The sequence below is a fragment of the Sminthopsis crassicaudata genome, chromosome 4 (genome assembly GCF_048593235.1).
Source record: "Sminthopsis crassicaudata isolate SCR6 chromosome 4, ASM4859323v1, whole genome shotgun sequence".
Classification (NCBI taxonomy): Eukaryota; Metazoa; Chordata; class Mammalia; order Dasyuromorphia; family Dasyuridae; genus Sminthopsis; species Sminthopsis crassicaudata.
In genome coordinates this window covers 181,619,667-181,641,093 of record NC_133620.1, presented here as the reverse complement: position 1 = coordinate 181,641,093, position 21,427 = coordinate 181,619,667, and positions in this window count along the sequence as shown.

The window sequence follows — 21,427 nt, the reverse complement described above, 5'->3', positions numbered from 1 at the left end:
AACGTGTAGCCAATATCCTAGTCACTAACACAGGTACACAATGGGTGATTTATCAACCAGGAGAAGTAATAGCATCAGGTTTATTGTTACATACCCCTAATAAGCAACCTGGTGATCGTCGCCCAGATTCTGACTCCAATGAACAAAATCCAGGAACATATTAGGCAGCAGCTGTGACAGCTGACCGACCTATGCTGACTATTTATATAAATGGAATACGATTTGAAGGATTGGTAGACACGGGTGCAGATTGTACAGTTATTAGAGGTACCAATTGGCCCAGTCTCTGTTAACCTATCTGGTCCCTTCCATTCACCACTTTCTGGGTCTTCCCACATCACCTGGGGATTATCTAAAGATAGTGGAGCTGCTTGCACTGGACACTGCCTTCCTCCTGGGTTATAAAACCAATCTGCTGGAACCAGTGCATCTTGTCAAAAATCAAGAAGTTAATAGTATAAAGGGCTAGATTTACAAGTTCTTTAGGATTACCTGTGGCTCCCCCTTTCTTTTGATTTTGGAGGAGCATCTTAATGTCTCTTTTTCTCCTCTCTACTATTTCTTGTCCTTGAGGATTAAAGGGTATGCCAGTAATATATGAAATCTTATACTGTGCACAAAAGTGTGCAAAATGTTTAAAAGTATATACAGGTCCATTATCTGTTTTTATTGCCTTTGGCACCTATAATTGCAAATGCTTGTATAAGGAATTCAGTGACCACTCAGGCTATCTTTTTGCTGCTTGTATTGCAAAAGTGAATCCTGAAAAGGTGTCTAACACAACATGGATAAAAGACAGACAACCAAAAAATTTATAATGGGTCACATCTATTTTCCAAATTTCACTTGGTCTCAAACCACGAGGGTTCTTTCCTGGAGGGAGTATAGGAGCATGGAAAGGAAGGCAAGTTGTACAGTCTTTTACTATGCTCCTAGTTTCCTTTCTTGTTATTCCAAATTGTAAATGAAAAGCTCAAGCAGCCTGATGATATTTAAAATGAGATTCTTGGTAAAGAAGTATTGGCCAACATGATTAGAAGGCTATCTATTTTGAATTACCATCAAAAATAGGACTTCAAAGTCCACTATGAGAGTGGACATGCAAGATATAAATCTTACCTGGATGCTTTCTCACTTGCTCTTGAAGTTCCTTAGAGAGCTGATATATATATTAGAAGTTACAAATTTTATTTGGGTTGAGGTAATTCTTTGTATCACACCTACTGAATAGGCCAAATAAGATATTATATTTATATCTCCTGGATAATAAGTAAGAGCTAGAATGATTTTATACAATTCATTCTGCTGAGTGGACTGAACAGGAGTTCTAACTACTCTCTGTATAGTTAAGTCACAAGAGTATAAAGCACAAAGATTATGTCTGGATGCATCTGTAAAGATAGGTGGAACTTTAAGAGGAACTTTAGAAACCTTTTCTTCAAGAATCCATTGCCAATTATGTAAGTCTGGTTATCTTTAATGGAGACCCGTGTGTAAAATTTGGAGCCATAGCTAATAAAATTTGCCAATCTGGGATGGTTTCACAGCATACATTAATTTGTGCATTGGTATAAAAGGTTTATATATGTATATATTGTCAGGTCTTATCCCAGATAATTGTACTGCTCACTGCCTTTAACAAAATTCTAGCCCCAAGCACTGGGTAAGGAGTAAGGTTTTGTTCTGGTTGTGCTGGGAGGTTCACTCACTCTTTCACACTGTCTCCTGATTGTCATGTCTGGGTATTGAACTTCTAAAGGCTCTCTGGATGTAGCAGTGTCTGCCATCACACAAGTATTTTTTGCCTTGGGCCCTGGGATTGGCCCCTTCATCCCTTTTCCCTGAATCAATCTACATTCTGATGCCCAATGGAAGCCTCTGTTGCATTTTGGACATGGGGTTTTGGTTCCTATTCTCCCACCCTGTTTTCTCGCTCTGTCTCTATGCCAACATTGAGCTTCCAGATGCCCTACTTTACTATATTGAAAGCATTGATGAGTCTCTCTGGAAGTCCTTTGCAAAAGGGACCTTGTCTTCCCATATTTGGATCTTGGGAAGTCTGCATCATAGCCTGGTTATAAAAGGTATTTGTGCCCACTGAGGCATAGTGCCTTATGATGTCCTCTAAAGGAGCATCCTTGTGTAGTCCTAGTATCATTCTTCTACAAACCTCATTAGCATTTTCCTTAGCAAGTTACCTTATCATAATTTTTTTTGCTGCATTTTTACCAATAGTTTGTATGACAGCTGTCTGTCAACGTCCCAATGAGCAAAGGCCCTTGTGCTATTTTTGTGAAGGTCTCTCCCTTGTTGTGTTTACCAGGGAAAAAACCCCATGCTTTGATAGCAGCGGCAGCAATTTGCCCATATGCTACTATGGGGTAATTAATCTGTATTGAAATGTCTGCATAAGAACCTACACCTGTTAGTTAGTCATAGGTGATTGGAATATTAACTCCTCTTTAACTGTTGCATTGGGCTTGTATTCTACAGCCCTCACTATATTCAGAAAGCCACAACAAGTTTTGTCCAGGTTCTAAGCATGTCCTTGCTATAGATTTCCAGTCCCTAGGGGTTAAGACTTTATAAGTCAAATTCTGTAATAACATCTTAACATAAGCTGATGTAATTCCATAAAGAGTGCAAGCCCTTTTCATGTCTTTGAGGATTTCTATATCAAAAGGAGTGTATCTTCTGCTTTCTTGACCTGAAGAGTTAAACTGTTAAATCACAAGATACATTTCTATTCTCAAATCAGCTGTATTTTGACCTTTTTCTGTGGCTTGAAGTAGTGCTTTTTGTAATCTAGTCATAAGAGGGAGTGATTACTCTGGAGGAGTCACTGGTGATATCACTGTCCCTCCCACTTCTCCTTCTCCCTGCATCCCAGAAGGTGGAGTTGATGGGGGCATGTCAAGGACCTGCTCCATAGAAAGAGTTGAAACTGCCTTGTATGAATGAGAATCACCATTCCATTCAATTTCACTTAAGTCCTCATGCCCTCTGGTGATACTGCCATTAATCTGTCCTTTGTTTTCCTCTTTTTTCTCACACTTCCTCATCTGGTAGTTCTTAAAACTTTTCTTTTTTTCTATAATTTGCAGTATTCTTTAAGGCCAATTATATTATGTTGTATATATAGAATGTTTCCTTGGAAATTGAATCAGGATTTTTATCACTGTAGCATTCACATAGTTGATCTCCTACTAGTTTCAAATTATCTCCCCCTGTGTCTTCTTCCTCTAAGAACCAAGGCAACATGCATTCTAATGTATGCAAGAGTCTAGTGATCTGCTCCCAAGTTACAATTAAGCCTTGTCCCTTGATCAACTTAAGTATGCTTTCTATAGAAACCCCTCAGGGTGGGGTTGGAGGTGGGGCTGGAGATGGGGGAGAATCTTTTCCTAATATCTACCCCATTTCAGCTAGAAAAATGTTACTAGTTCAGCCCTTAACAAAGTAAGGTCCCTGTTTGTTTATTAAAATACTCACTCTATTTCCTGGTTACCAGGGACTTCTTCAGAAACTTTAGGGTCCTTGGTTCACACATTAGGCACCAAATTGTGAAGTCAGGGTTAGCCCCCTGGAAGCCCCAGAATTAGTGGAGTCAGGATAAGCAAAAGTCCTTGGTCTTTAGGGGGAGAAGTGAAGGGGACAGACAAATCTCTACAAGGTTTGCCTCCAACCTCCCTTCTGGACGTCCTCCTCCAAAAGTGACCCTGGCTTGTTTTACTCCACCCCCTAATTTCTCCTATGATTAGTTGTATACCCCAAAAGATCAAAGTAGCACAGAATAGTGAGAAGGGCCATTTTCCAAGGATATGCTATTTGAGTACTGTCCAATAGATAATTAGCCTTAAGTGCTTGGTTGTTTGATTCTAGTACACCTATTCAAAGTTTCAGTCCTTTACAGGAGATATCAATAAATTGTGGAATAGATGAAAAAAGTGTGGTACATGGATGTAATTGAGTATAATTTTCCCATAAAAATGATGACAGAGATGATTTCAGAAAGATCTAGGAAGACTTATATGAAGCAGTGCAAGGGATAATCTGCAAAACCAGGAGAAAACAAAGAAACAAATAAATATGTGTGCATGTGTGAATGCCTGTGTATAGTACATATAGACACAGAGGTTCACAAACATATATGTATGTGTATATGTCTATGTATCACATAAAATGAACTTTGAAAAATGTAAAAATGTAAAAACTAATGATTCTAGAGGACCAGTGATGAAGAATGTTGCTTATTAGAATCCTTACAATGGTTTTCCTGAGAGATAACCAAGGGAGTAAGTAGGAAGAATGAAAGATTTCATTCTTCCTCTTTTTCCTCATTTTCTCTTCTCCTCCATTCATTTTCCTCCTTCCTTTCTTTCTTTTCTTCCTTCCTTCCTTCTTTCCTTCTTACAGGGAGAAAGAGGATGGAAGTACAAAAAATTTTTAAACTTAAAGTTCTTCTTAGTTCTTAAAACTTTTCTTTTTTTTCTATAATTTGCAGTATTCTTTAAGGCCAATTGTATTATGTTGTATATATAGAATGTTTCCTTGGAAATTGAATCAGGATCTTTATCATTGTAGCATTCACATAGTTGATCTCCTACTAGTTTCCAATTATCTCCCCCTGTGTCTTCTTCATTTAAGAACCAAGGCAACAGGCATTCTAATGTATGCCAGAGTGTAGTGATCTGCTCCCAAGTTACAATTAAGCCTTGTCTCTTGATCAACTTAAGTATGCTTTCTATAGAACCCTCTCAGGGTGGGGTTGGAGGTGGGGCTGGAGATGGGGGAGAATCTTTTCCTAATATCTGCCCCATTTCAGCTAGAAAAGGTTACTAGTTTAGCCCTTAACAAAGTAAGGTCCCTGTTTGTCTATTAAAATACTCACCCTATTTCCTGGTCACCAGGGACTTCTTCAGTGAAATTAGGGTCCTTGGTTCACACAAATAACAGTCAATATAAGCAAAAGTCCTTGATCTTTAGAGGGAGAAGTAAAGGGGATGGACGAAACTCCACCAGGCTTACCACCAACCTCCCTTCTCCTCATTGTCCTCCAAAGTGACTCTGGTTTGTCTTACTCCACCCCCTAATCTCTTCTACATTTATCTGTATACACCAAAAGATTGAGCCAGCACAGAATAGTGAGAAGGGCCATTTTCTAAGTGTATGCTAATAGAGTATTGCCCAATAAATAATTAGCCTTAAGTGCTTGGTTGTCTGGTTCCAGTGCACCTATTCAGAGTTTCAACCCTTTACAATCCCCAAATCATTAAAAAATAATATTAATGAAGCAGAAGAATAATTAATATTCAAAGAAGTGATCTGTATAGAAGTTTGTATTTTGATGGGATGCAGGAAAAACAAATATAATTTCAAACCTAGATATGTTAGAGTAGCTTTCTAATTTTATATTTGCTAGAACAATTTCCACTTCACTGGGAGAGGCAATTAGTAGCAATAGCTGATCTCTCAATGCCCAGAAAATGATAACATACTTAGCAGGTGCTTAATAAGTATTTAATGAATTTGAATGTTTAATATATCCAACTACTCAATAAAAGTTTTGGCCAAAAATGTATAGGAAATATTTGTCATTTGTAGGGAGGAAAAAGTAGTAATAATGTAAAAGTCACCACACTGAGAGTACTGTCTTTTGAATCTTTGCCAAGATGTAGAAGCAAATGGTCAATATATGGAAGGACAGAAAGATCTGTAAGTGGAACTAGAAATTATAGATTCCCTAAAATAAAGAATTATGTTTTATTTGCTCTGTTTTTTCTCATAGTGTCTACAGAAGAGCTCTATTAAAAATGTTTTTTAAATGTGCCACAGTAGTGAGGACAATGGGGTTGGAGACAGGAAAACTGCATTCAAATCTATCTTCAAACCTGTCCTCTCTCAGTGGCTTTGAATAAATGACTTACAATCTATTTCCTTCTGTTTCCTCTTCTGAAACAAGGGATAATAATATCACTCACCTCACGTAGTAATTGTGAGAATATATGAGATAAGAATTGTAAAATTCTTAGCACAGTGTCTGATACTTAGTAAGGGCTATATACTATTTTGGTAATTATTATTATAACTAGGGAAACCAACAATAAATACTTTAATTTCTGAAGTGAATTCTGTTAACACCAATGCACAGTTCGATTCTTTCTCAGTAGGAAATATATTAGATTCAATATATATATTTATATTACTTGTTTTCAACAGATATTTTACTTTTCTATTTTTGTTGTTCCTATTCATTCCCTTTAATTATAAACTTGACAGAAAAGATTGATCAATTTTTCATCTTTATGTCCCTAGGGTCTTGTCTGATGCTTTGCACATATTATAAAGTCTTAATGTGTTCCTTTAATTGAATTCACTATGTGAATTATTTTGATATACATCTTTGACTTTGTTGTTTCCCTCATTAAAATTTTTTAAAGAGCCTTGAAGTAGAAGACCAAAGGCCATCTTAGCTTTAGCACTTAATTTGTTCGATGACTTTGGGCAAGTCCTTTAATATTTCTGTATCTTTTCAAAGGAGATTATAATATTTCTCCCTTTTATTAACCAGTTTCTAAGGATCAAATGAAAGAGGGATAGGGATTATTCCTGTGGTTCCTTTGGAATGGGGAATTATGAGAATGAGAAAATTTCTTCTACCAATGCTGCTTGAGCTGCACTTCCCATTAAACAGAGTTTTTCCTGGGGCACTGAGATGCTTAAGTGATTTGGCCATCATAATCCTACCAATATATGTTAGAGGAGGGAATTGAAGACAGGTTTTGCTAGCTTAAAAACTAGATCTGAATCCACTATAGCATTCTACTTCTTCAAAATCCTCTGTAACTTGTAGAGCCTATACCAGTATAAAATATGACCAATATAATTTATTCTCTCTTTTCTTTAAATATCAAAGCAGCTTTGCACTATGTCTGTTCTTCAATATGCTTTTAAAAGTTATTAACATGACTTTAAATGACTCAAGTACATTCTTTAGATGAGAGAAAAATTTAAAGACTATCATTTAAATTGCAGATAAGAATTTATTGTACTTATTCAAACCACTGCATTAAAACTGAGGAGCATCTAGTAGTATTCAGAGTCTTTAATCATTATCTTCAAGGTTAGAAATAATAATGAGATGATTATAGCCATTCATTTTAAGGGAATTGTTTCCATTTTGTTCAGGTTACAGAGCTTTTCTTCTTTTACCACAGCTGTAATTTCATATAAGTATGTTTATGACTAAATGTCAATGACTTAGAAAAAGCTCAAGGCTTGTTAAGTGATGTATATATGTGTCTCCCCTATTCTTGCAGCTCATGTTACTATCTCAGATATAAAATGTAAGACTCAGATATAAGAACCTCTCTGTCACCAGCTCATGGTCCTGGGGTTTACTTGGTAGAATTTCAGGATTCTGGGTATTATGCCATGAAAAAATGCTAGAAAAGACAAAAGCAGCCTTTTGACATGCCATATAGACTTATTGTAGATATTTTTGAAAAGAGTAAATGTCATCATGTTTATACATTTCACTGGTGGTTTTCCTTCATCCATATGTGGCCAGGCTCATTTTCCAAATAGTTACACTCTTCATTATTCATTTTTCCTAGAAATGTCTATCAATGAAGGAAGTACCTTATGGATTTGTCTAGTATAGAGAGGCAATTGATCCTGAGTTTTCCTGCTTCCAGAAAACTCCTGTTTGAATATAGGTAAATGTTTCTTGAGAAAGGGAATTCTCAGAGAAATTGATATTAAGCCTCTCTCCCATTTTGATGAAATGAAGATACAGTATCACATTTAGCCCAAAAGAATTCATAAATGCACAGCAGGTCTGCAGTGAATATTGCCTATACCTGTAAATGGTTTACAAAGATGAGATTTTAAATTCATTGTATTCTGTCAAAAATAATATTGTTAGGGAACTGGCTAAATCTTGGGTTTGTGCTAACATGATGCATCATTTTTCATCTCTAGGTCAGAGACTTGATTTTTGATCAAGTTCTTATGGCAGACAAGAAGTGAGTTATATTGCTGTACATTTCCCTGTGGTCAAGCAGACATAAAACATGAAAAATAGAACTATTGAATATGCTGTGTGGGCATGCTAGTGAAAAAATATCATGTTATACTAGAAGGAACATTTTGCTTCTCATCATCTTATCTCTACAACGTAGGATTAATGAAAGTTGACAGAAAATTATATGGCTATGTTGCATGATTTTCAGAGATACAGTTCTTGCAGAAATTGTATATAGATTTTTTTTTCACTGTATACCCTTTTTACTTGAAAGAGAAGAAAAAACAGCAATAATGTTCTCAGCATGCCATTCATACTCACAAATTTTTTTCTAATGTATCCATTGTGTTCCAAAAATTAATTTCACAAGTCCAGATTGGGGTAGAGGTACAGATAGTAATAAATTATTTTTAAATACCAGGGTTTTAGTAGACTACAAGCTCCATATATATCAATAATATGATTTTGCAGCCTAATTCAATCTTGACTTACATTAAGAAAGTCCATAATGTATAATTCTTTCATAAAATTCCTTGGCCTAACCACATCAGTAGTATTGGGTTCAGTGCTGGAAGAAATATTAAAAAAAATGTTTGATAAGGTGAAGAGTATTTGAGAATGTGCAATGGTATGTTAGGGGGCATTTGTCATGTGAGGATAAATAGGAGGATTAGAGGGGATTTATTCTAGAAAAGAAAAGAATCTATAAGGGAACAATTGTTATGTTCAAGGAATTAAAGAACTATTATGAGAAACAAGATTAAGATTAAAGTTGTAAGGAAATAAATTTAGGTTTGATGTCAGGAAAAGCTTCCTAACAATTAGAAATTACAAAAGGTGTGTTAGGATTACAAGGTCACTGTCTAGACAACCTGAGTTCTCACCTTGTAATCCTAAAGGTGAATGATTATATTGGGGAAATGTGGTGCTTATGCCATTAGTAATTTCCAAGTAGAGATTGCATGATTAATCACAGAGTATAATTTAAAGGGGATTCCTTTGGAGTATGATTTAAATTAACTGGCTGGTGCATTCATTCCAATTTTAAACTTGATTCTGGGAATCTCATATCCCAAGATTTTGATTAAAAATTAACTTGATATATCTACATTTTTTGGTATCACAGAATCAGTAATGACTTCAAGATCTTGTTTAACTTAATCTTATTCCTCAAATAATGTTATCAAATTAAGATGGCACCTTTGCCTTTTTGGATAGATAAATGTTATTCCTACAATGAAGACCTCTGGAGAAAAAAGAATTAGCAATCTACCTCAGAAATTCTTTCTAATTGCTAATGACTTTACAAGAAGGAATTTCTAATTAAATCTGCTTGAAGCTTTAGTAATATAAGACTAGTTTTTCTTTGTCCTTATAATAACTTTTATATGTATAAACATTTATTTATTATTTTTAATTTTAAATATATTTATTTAAAATAGCACAAAATTAAAAAAAAACAAAATAGAAAAAGAAAGAAAAATAAAATAAAAAAAAAAAGTAAAACATCATTATGTGCTAGGGAGAATTAAATATCAAATAGCAATAGAATCAAATCCTGAGGTTCCTAAAGGTAAAGAAGCTTCAGAAGAAGCTCCAAAGAGAGACATGAGCTGGTCCTTATTTCACAAGGCTTTCTTGGAAAGCATGAAGGATCTTGAAAGAGAGTTAGAAGAAAATTGGGGACATGAAATGAGATCATTGCAAGAAGAAATGGAAAAATAATGCAATGAACAAAAATATTTAATTGGCCAATTGCAAAAGGAGCTAAAAAAGGTAACTAAAGAAAACAATACACTAAGAATTAGAATTTAACAATTGGAAATGAATGATTCAATAAGACTTCAAGAATCAGTTAAGCAAAAACAAAAAAAAGTAAAAATAAATAAAAAATAAAAGGAAATATGAAATATCTCCTATGAAAAACAATTGATCTAGAAAATAGATCTAGGAGAGACAATCTAAGGATTATTGGGCTTCCTGAAAGTCATTATGAATAATAGAACCTAGACATATCTTACAAGAAATCATGAAAGAAAACTGCCCTAATATTTTAGAATCAAAAGATAAAATAGCCATCAAAAGAATCCAGCAATCACCTCTTGAAAGAGGCCCAAAATGAAATCTCCAAGGAATATTGTGGATAAATTTCAGAACTATTATACCCAGAAAAAGATATTGCAAGCAGTCAGAAATAAACAATTTAAATGCCAAGGAGCCACAATTAGGATTACCCAGGACCTAGAAGCTTCCACCTTAAAAAATCAAAGGGCCTGGAATCTGATATTCTGAAAAACAAAGAAACTGGAATTACAGCCAAGAATAAGCTATCCAGCTAAAATAAGCATTATCTTTCAGGGAAGAAGATGGGCATTCAATGAGATAGGTAAATTCAAGCTATTTCTAATGAAAAGACCAGAACTGAACAAAAAAATTGATCTCCAAGCACAGAACTTGAGAATCATTAAAAGGTAAAAGGAAAAAACTCTTGAGGACTATATTTCTGTTATGAGTATCCTTAGAAAATGCTTATATAATCAGATTTTATTGTGGTAATATGAAAAAACACTAGAGTTGGAAAAGCAATCACACTGGAAGAAGAGGAAAAAGGAGGCAAAATAAGGGAAATTACATCTCATAAAGAGGCAAAGAAAACTTATTATAATTGAGGCAAAGAAGGGAGGGGTTGAGCATTGTGTGAATCTTATTCTCATCAGATTTGGTTCTAAGAGAGAATATCAGACATATTTGGTATCATAAAGAAATTTGTTTCACTTTGTAGGGAAATAGGAGGAAAAGGGGGGGGGGTAGAAAGGAAAAAAGACATTAGAAGGGAAAACAGAAGAATAAAGGGAAGCATGTAAAAAAGAGGGAAAGGCCCTAAAGGGGAAGGACTGAGGGAGGCAGTCATCAAAAGCAAAAGCTGGGGAGGAGGGAAGTGGGATAGAAAAGAGAAAAAGCATAACCTAGGGTAAATAAAATGGCAGGAAATATGGAATTAGTCATTTTAGCTGTGAATGGGAATGGGATGAAGTCCTCCATAAAATGGAAACAGATAGCAGACTGGATTAAAAGCCAGAATCCTACAATATGTTGTTTATAAGAAATACAAGAAATACAGAGTGATACATATAGAGTGAAGGTAAAGGGCTGGAGCAAAATATATTATGCTTCTGGTGAGGGGGAAAAAAAGGCAGGGATAGCAATCCTGATCTCAGATCAAGTAAAGCAAAGATAGATCTAATTATAAGAAATAAAGGAAACTATATCTTATTGAAGGGTACCATAGATAATGAAGCAATATCAATACTAAACATATATGCACCGAGTGGAAGAGCATCCAAATTCTTAGAGAAGTTTAGAGAGGTGCAAGAAAAAATAGCACAACTATACTAGTGGGGGAACTCAAACTTGCTCTCTCAGAATTAGATAACTCATACCACAAAATAAATAAGAAAGAAGTTAAGGAGGTAAACAAAATGTTAGAAAAGTTGGATATGATAGAGCTTTGGAGAATATTAAATGGAGACAGAAAGGAGTTTACATTTTTTTCTCAGTGGTTGATGGAACTTATACAAAAATTGACCATGTGTTAGGGCATAAAAAGAAAGGCAGAAATAGTATATGCATTTTTTCAGAACATGATGTAGTAAAAATAACATGCAATATAAGGCCAGGAGAAAATAGAATAAAAAATAATTGGAAACTAAATTATCTCATAAGTAATCATTATGATCTAAAGAATGAATAGATGAAACAGTAAATCATAGACACAATTAATAATTTCATCCAAGAGAATGACAATAATGAGACAACATACCAAAATTTGTGAGATGCAGCCAAAGCTGTTATAAGGGGAAATTTTATATCTCTAGATGCTTACTTGTATAAAATAGAGGAAGAGAAAAATCAATGCATTTTTCTTGGAACTAAAAAAGCTAGAAAAAGAACAAATTAAACCCCCCAAATCCCAAACTTGAAATTTTAAAAATAAAAGGAGAGATTAATAAAATTGAAAGTAAAAAAAAAAACAAAAAAAACTATTGAATTAATTAAAAAATGAAAGGTTGGTTTTATGAAAAAAAAAAACAACAAAATAGATAAACCTTTATTTAATATATTAGAAAAAAAGTAAAAAGTAAAATCAAATTGTTAATCTCAAAAATGAAAATGAAGAATTTTCCATTAATGAAAAGGAAAATATCACAATAATTAGAAGTTACTTTACCCAACTTGATGTCAATAAATTTGATAACCTAAGGGAAATGGAGGGACACCTACAAAAATAGATTGTCTAGATTAATAGAAGAGGAAATAAATTACTTACATTGTATCCTTTCAGAAAAAGAAATATAACAAGTTATTAATCAATTCCCTAAGAAAAAATACCCAAGACCAGATGGATTTACCTGAGAGTTCAAGCAAAAATTTAAAGAACATTTAACTTGCATATTATGTAAAATATTTGAAAAATCAGGAATGAAGGACTTCTTCCAAATTCCTTTTATGACAGAGGAATGTTACTGATACCTAAACCAAATAGGACAATAACACAGAAAGAAAATTATAGAACAATCTCCCTAACAAAGATTGATGCAAAAATCTAAAATAAAATATTAGCTAAGAGATCACAGAAAATTGTCCCCAGGATAACACACCATAACCAAATAGTATTTATACCAGGAATTCAGGATTGGTTCAATAGTAGGAAAACTATTAGCATGACTGACTATATTAATAATCAAATTAACAAAAAATGATTATCTCAATAGATGCAGAAAAATCATTTGATAAAATCCAACATCCATGTCTATTAAAAACACTGAAGAGTATAGGAATAAATGGACATTTCCTTAAAATACTGTTTTTTTTTGTTTTTTTTTTCTTAAAACCATCACCAAACATCATATGTAATGGTAATAAACTGGAGCCATTCCCAATAAGATCAGGGGTGAATGGTGATAGTTCACCATTAGTACTCAATATTGTATTAGAAATGCTAACTTTGGCAGTAAGAGAAGAAAAAGAGATTAAACAAATTAGAGTACGTAATGAGTAAACCAAATTATGGCTCTTTGATGACAATATGATGGTGTATTTATAGAACTCTAGAGAATCAATTAAAAACTATTAGAAATAATCAACCACTTTAGCAAAGTTGCAGGATACAAAATAATGCACATAAATCATTAGCATTCTTATATATGACTAACAAAATCCAACAGCAAGAGATACAAAAAGAAATTCTATTTAAAATAACTGTCGATAGTATAAAATATTTGATAATCTATCTGCCAAGGGAAAGTCAAGAACGATATAAGCAAAACTCCAAAACACTTTCCACACAAATAAAGTCAGATATAAACAATTGGAAAAATATCAAGAACTCTTGGATAGATCAAGTGAATATAATAAAAATGTCAATACTATCCAAAGTAATCTATTTATTCAGTGCTATACTAATCAAAATCCCAAGAAACTATTACTAACCTAGAAAAAATAATAACAAAATTCATCTGGAAGAACAAAAGGTCAAGAATTTCAGGGGAATTAATGGGAAAAAAAGCAAACGAAGGTGGCCTAGCTAAAACTATATTACACAACATTAGTCATCAAAATTATTTGGTACTGGCTAAGAAACAGAGAAGTCAATAAGTGGAATAGGTTAGGTTCGCAGGACAAAATAGTCAATGACTATAGTAATGAAATGTTTGACAAGCCTAAAGACTTCTTTTGGCATAAGAACTCACTATTTGACAAAAACTGCTAGGAAAATTGAAAACCATTTTGGCAGAAACTAGGTATAGATCTGCCCCTAACATCATATACCAAAATAAAGTCAAAATGGGTTCATGATCTAGACCTAAAGAATGATATTATAATCAAATTAGAAGAATATAGGATAGTTTAACTCTCAGATCTGTGGAGGAAGAAGATAGAAATCATTACTGATCACAAAATAAATAATTTTGCTTATATTAAGCTAAAAAGTTTTTGTATGAACAAAACTAATTCAGAAAAAATTAGAATGGAAGCAATAACCTGGGGAAACATTTTTATATTCAAGTTTCAGATAAAAGCCTCATTTCTAAAATATATAAAGAATTAACTCAAATTTATAAGAATTCCAGCCATTCTCCAATTGATAAATGAACAAAAGAAATAAACAATTTTTAGATGAAGAAATTGAAACTATTTCTAGTCATATAAAAAGTTTCTCTGAATCACTGTTGATCAGAGAAATGGAAATTAAGACAACTCTGAGATACCACTACACAACTGTCAGATTGACTAAAATGACAAATGTTGGAGGGGATATGGGAAAAGTGGGAAAAAAAGGGGAAAAACTGATATATTGTTGGTGGAATTATGAACAGATCCAACTATTCTGGAGAGCAATTTGGAATTATGCTCAAAAAGTTATCAAACTGTTCATATCCATTGACCCATGGGCTTATATCTCAAAGAGATCTTAAAGAGTGTAAAGGGACCCACATGTGCAAAAATATTTGCCGCAATCCTTTTTTTAGTGGCTAGAAACTGGAAACTGAACGGATGCCTATCAATTGTAGAATCACTGAATAAGTTATGGTATATGAATGTTATGGGATATTATTGTTCTGTTAAGAAATGACCAGCAGGATGACTTCAGAGAGGCCTAAAGAGAAACTTATATGAACTGATAATGAGTAAAATGAGCAGAACTGGAAGATCTTTATACACAGCTACAACAAGACAATATGATGATCACTTCTGTTGGACATGGCTCTCCAACAATGAGATGATTCAAACCAGTTCCAATTGTTTAGTGATTAAGAAAGCTATATACACCCAGAAAAAGGCCTGTGGTCCACTGAGTGTGGACCAAAACATAGGATTTTCATGCTTTCTGTTGATGTTTGCTTACATTTTGTTTTTCTTCTCAGGTTTTGTTTTTGTTTTTGTTTTTCCTTTCTATATCTGATATTTCTTTTGCAGCAAGATATCTATTTAAATATGTATACATCTATTGGATTTAACATACATTTTAACATATTTAACATGGATTGGACTGCTTGCCATCTAGGGGAGGAGGTGGGGGAAAGGAGGGAAAAATCTGGAATAGAAAGTTTTGCAATAGTCAATGTTGAAAAATTACCCATGTGTGTGTGTGTATATATATATATATATATATATATATATATATATATATATATTTAATAAAAAAAGAAAAAAAGAATAAATCAAACAAACTAAAAATTATGAAAAAATGGAAAAAAAAAAACTGGGTGGGGTAAAGTCAAGACGGTGAAGAGGATACTGGTCTTTATCTAAGCTTTCCCCAATGTCCCTCAGATCAACACCAAATCAAGCCTTAGAACTTGTTTTGGTGTAATATAACTCACAAATATTTGGAGTTTAACAAATTTCCAGTAGAAGATATTTTGGAAGAACTTTAGAAAAGGTCTGTTTCAATCAGGCATGGAGAGTAGGGTTGAGCACATCAGTGCAGGGACCCAGGGCAGTATGGCATCTTGGGTAATATAGGCAGAGGAGTCTACAGTAGTGTTGCTTACTCTGTCCTGTTTACAGCCAATAGGTCATAAGATTAGCTGCAAGATACCCAACAAAAATAAAGAGTACAAACAGTGAGCCCCTGAACTTCAGAATAACTCACAATCTGGCCACATCAACCCTGCATTGGAAGTTAGTTAGCACAGACCCAGCACACTGTTGCCTGCAAACTTGGAAAAGCTTCCCTTTGCCCTAAATGCAGACCTCAACCTTTTTTAAAAAATGAGTAAAAATGCAAATAAAACTCTCTCCACAAATAAGTTTTATGGAGAAAAAGAAAAACAGATTTCCAACCCTGAGGACACTAAAAGCATATAATTTCTGATGAAGTCTCAAAGGGTGATATGAGTTGGTCCCCATCTCAGAAGGCTCTCTTGGAAGAATTCAAAAAAGAATTTTAAAAGAGGGTTAGAATAAAAATGGGGAAAGGAAATGAGAACTTTGCAAGAGGGTTTGGAAAAAGATAAACAGAAATTATCTGAAGAAAATTCCTTAACAATAGATTTAGTGAAATGGGAAAAAAAATAACTCCTTACAAAATAGACTTGATGAAATGGAAAAAGCATATAATTCCTTACAAAATATATTTGACAAAATGAAAAGGAAAACAATTCCTTGAAAAACAGAATTTGTGAACCCTGGAAAAAATTTATTAAATAAAACAACTCATTTAAAAATTCAATTGGCCAAATACAAAAGGAGCTAAAAAAGAAAGAAAATCAGTCATGAAAAATTACATCTGGACAAATGGAAATAAATGACTTAATGAGACATCAAGAATTAGTCAAACAAAACAAAAAAAAATTAAAAATAGAAGAAAATGTAGAATAGCTCATTGGAAAACCATTTTGAACTGGAAAATAGTTCTAGGAGAGATAATTTAAAATTGTTGAACTTCTTGAAAGCCATGATGGAAAAAGAGCCTTGACATCATCTTTAAGGAAATCATCAAGGAAAACTGCTTTAATGTCCCAGAACCAGAAGCCAAAGTAGCCATTAAAAGAATTGATCAACCACCTCCTGAAAGAGAACCCTAAATGACAACTCCAAAGAATATTATAACTAAACTTCAGAATTTTGGGATCAAAGAAAAAAATATTGCAAGCAGCCAGAAAGAAACAATTCAAATTATTTTGATTACCAAGGATTTAGCAGCTTCCACCTCAAAAGATTGAAAAGCTGGGAATCTGATATTTCAAAAAGCAAAAGAACTTGGATTGCAGCCAAGAATCAATTATCCAATTACATTGAGCACTGTCTTTTAGGGAAGAAGATGGACATTCCATGATATAGGTGGATTTCATTTATTTATGATGAAAAAGACCAGAGCTGAACAAAAAAGTTGATCTCTAAATACTGAACTCTAGATCTATGTTTGCCCCAAACCACAATTTTGATTTGTTTGCAAGGAAACCCAGAGAGCTTGGGATTTTCTGATATATTCCACCTTCTTCCCAGAATCCTCTATTGCTTCATTCTTTAGACTTCTCCTTACTAAACACATCTATAGCTCCTCTTTGCTTCGTTAAATGATCTTACTTTAGTTGAAGTTAATAGTAACACTTCTTGTTTTCAATTCTGCATATTGGAATCTTATTACAATTAACCAATGTAAAATAGGATCAGGTACATCTACAGTCAATTCTATGTAATTCATCATCTGTTTCTTCAGATGAAAAAAAAAAGAAATCTATATTTCCTTCAATATTTATCAGAAGAATGTGGCCTCATCACCCTATATTTTTCCTAACCATTGCTAAATGTCCAAGGAGTTTAGTAGCTAATCCCCAAAGATAAAGGTTTGGAAAAGTTATATATTGAATTCTATGTTCTTGATATATTTGTATTTCTGAGTAATAAATTTACTTCCTTTTCTACCAAAATATTCATGTGAATATTCTTAGATTACATATAGATTTTGTGTAAATATCCCATATGTTTACATATCCCAGATGACCTTTGTAAATTGAATAGTACCATAAAGCATGACCTGTTGTTATTTTTATATGTTGAACTAATAGCCAATAAACCAACAATACTGACTAAAAATAAAATTTCTAGGATATTTGACCTCTAGCTACACAGTAAATTACAGAAAGAATCTTGGCTTTGCAATCAGAAAATCTATTTAATTCTGCTCACGGTATGTTAGTGTAGGACTACCAAATTATAGTGAGTGGAACTTGGTTCAAAATATGGATCTCAAAGTAAGTGACTGTTTGAAAATCACTTCACTCTCTGTACATCAGTTTCCTCGTCAATAAAATAAAAGTGAACTTAAAATTTAAGATCCCATGGCATTCTTCTATTTATGATCTTATAAATATTTTTCCATGTGGTAAATATTATTTATGATCAAGAACATGGGAGTGTTCATATGTTAAAATCATATTTGATTTAAGCATTTCCACATGATCTCTACTCTATGGGAAAAGAGAGAATATGAGTATGGTGTAGCAAGCTGAACTTTTTCCATACTCTTTGAATTAAAAAAAAAAATCAGGATAGTTTTTTGATTGGAAATTTCTCACTGCAGGCAACTAGATGGCACAATGCATAGAGCTGCAGACCTGAGTTCAAATTTGGCCTCAGACAATTGACATTAACCATTGTGTAATCCTGCAGAAGTCACTTAAACCAATTGCCTCAACAAACAGACAAACAAATGAAACTATTACTAAAATAATATTCATTTCCTTCCAAAGTAAAGAAAAAAATCCTTCTTAATTATTCAGCTTTGGATAGAAGAAAAAGAGAAAACAAATAAAGTTTGGTGTAAAGGAAAACCAAGTATTATTTCTTCAAAAAAGCATACATTCATATCAGTGTGAAACATCCTATTGTTGCTACTGCTAAATCAGGAGTTGAAGAACTTCTACTTTGACCATGTTAAAATGAGTCACTTAATGTGGTCATACTACTAACATGAATTATCTTGCCAAATTTTTCTTGTTTGGGATCTTTCCACACTTAACCATCTTGCTGCCAATCTGTGAGTATTTTATCTTTCTATTTGTATTTCTCATCTCAATTGTGTCAGATTTGTTTTTGCCCCATGCCTTATATTTAAAAGACTTTGACAATTGTAGAGGTTGTCATTTTCTCATAGGTATGATCAGACTGATATGCAGCATGTATCAGTTAAGAAATTGTCACCTAGTGTATAGAAAGAGTATCAACTGTGTTAACTTGTTTCCTGAAGACAATTGACTTACTTGTAGATGTGAAGCAAGGAATTCAAGATGTCTAACACAATAGCAAATATTTGACTGAAATTAAGAATGATAAATTTTCCCTTTAAGCAAAAACGTGAGGGAAAACCTTATAGCTGCATAAAAATTACACAATCCCTGAAAATATCTATTCCATTAGTCAGACTGCTTTTCTCTACATTTGTCCAGCTATTTAATAACTATCTGTAATCTCTTCATTTTTGCCTATAAGCTTAGTAGACCTGTCTAATGAAATAGAAGTTAAGATGACATTTACTCCCCCAATGCTTTTGCAGAAACTAATGATTAACAGCATGGAAGGACTGTGTGATTTGCCCACGGAAGCCTTCAAAGATGAATACTCCACACTGTGTCACTGTGACTCAGAATTTCAATATAATCTTTTATTAGTTTTAGTAGTGCAATTATTATGATTACAGTTACAGCTCTGATCAAGGCTTGCCTTCCAGCAGCTGATCATTCCTGATGAGATGATCTTGAAGTGTGCTCTAGAGGTCTTTGGGAGAGCAATGAAAAGATAAGAGCATGAAAAGTGACCTTTATAACCCACAGTCCTTATCCAGGATTTTCTTTAATCTAGAATTCCCAGACCAAAATATTACTGAGGTATTTTTATAAAAATGCTATAACATTCAAAAGTAAAAATATTGTCCAAAAAAGGGAAAAGGAGCAAGAAAAAAAAAAAAAGAAAGTAGCTGATACTAAACAGGTTTGCTTTATTCAACCAGCAAAAGCAAGCAGATTGGTGTCCACTGTAAATTGTTTTTTATGTTCTTTTTTATGCAAATAAAGAGAACTAACTCTCCATGGAGTCAGACACTGTAAAAGGATTGACTGGATCTCTTGAGCTATATGGTAATTTTTTTTTTGTTTAAAAAATTGTGAGGGGAAAATAACAGATTAGAAAATCATGTTCTTAAAGGGAAAACAGTATGATGGTAGTCCTTTTGAGTGAAGTGAACTTAGAGGACTCAGTTACCTTTCCCAACATTGCAGCTAAAATTGAATGAAACAAATGTCATGCCTGCCTTGACAAATAGGAACTCCCTAGGCTCAGAAGAACACTGCATCCTTGCTTAACACAATAACCAACCTTCTCCCCCTGAATCCTTTGAAGAATGGGAGGATACCTGCCAACAGACAATTGAAGGGGAGCATGAAGGCATTGGTAGAGATAAATGTGCCTGTTATAAAACACTTTCTGCTTCCTAAGATTGAGCTAGGACTCTTTAGAGGAAGAAAAACCTTTCAGAGGCTTCTATGACAAAGAAATTCTTAGAGTAGAGACTTTTATTACTCTCAGTTGCTCTCTACCTGGAATCCAAAGCCTCTAGTGACATAGAACATTTTATTTTCTCCAAAATCTGCTGTAGCTGATCTTACAGAATATTGTAAGCAAAGAGTCAATACAATTAGATCTGACATGCCAATAATCATCAGATTACAACCTTCATGCTCCTTCCTAATAGATTTTAGTATACAACATTCTTTAGAATTATAGATTTTGATCTGGAATGCACCTTAGCAGCCTCCTAATCCAACCCCCTCATTTTACAAAGAGGAAAAATGAATCCCAAAGTGTTTAAGTGATTTGTTAAGATCATATAAGTATGAAGTGATTCCTGATTCCAAATCCACAACATTTTTCCAATGGCATAATGCTATCTAATATGTGATCCTAAGTTAAAAAATAACTTATATTAATGTTTAATTTTTCTCATAATGATCCTATGAGGTAAGGAGTTCAAGTTTTACCTTCATTTTATAGCTGAGGATATTGAGTCTCAGAGAGGCTAAATTAAAATTAATGAAAATGGCATGATTTGAGCCTTTCTTTTACATAACAGTTCGCTGCTGTTTTTACTAAATTCTTGGTTTCTAAAATATTCACAAAATATATATTTTCCCTAAAATATCCCAGAGTTGAAGGGTATCAAAGGTATTAATAATTCTTGTATAAATAATACTTTTATGATAGGAGAAACTTTCCAACAGTGGGGCTATGCTTATTAATTCTTCAAGCAACTGAATTTTAAACTGAACACCTCTGTATTTCTAGCATCTCTTAGGTAAATAGTGATCTAAAATCATTGTCAGAAAGTAGGTCTTATCATCCCTTCTTAGTGAAGTAAATCTACCCATGGTTCTACTTTCTCAAATATAAAAGGTATAGAGTCACAGTGGCAAAAAAAAAAAAAAAAAAAAGTTTTAATCTCTCTCAAACATCCCGTCTGCTCTGTGCAAAATGCCAGTTCCTATAATAATTAGAAAAGTCTGAAAAGATGTTGACATTGATCTACCATCTTCCCCCAGTAATACATACAAGGCTAATCTCTTCCTCTGTTTGTTTTTTTATACCAATATTACTCCAGAATACGGAACTTTTATTTTATTTTTAAAGATATTTTTATAAAGGCTTTTTATTTACAAAGCGTATGCATGGGTAATTTTTCCAACATTGACCCTTACAAAACCTTTTGTTCCAAATGTTCCCCTCCTTTCCCCCACCCCCATCCCCTAGCTGGCAGGTAGTCCAATACATGTTAAATATGTTGAAATACATGTTAAATCCAATATATGTATACAAATTTATAGAGTTATCTTGCTGCACAAA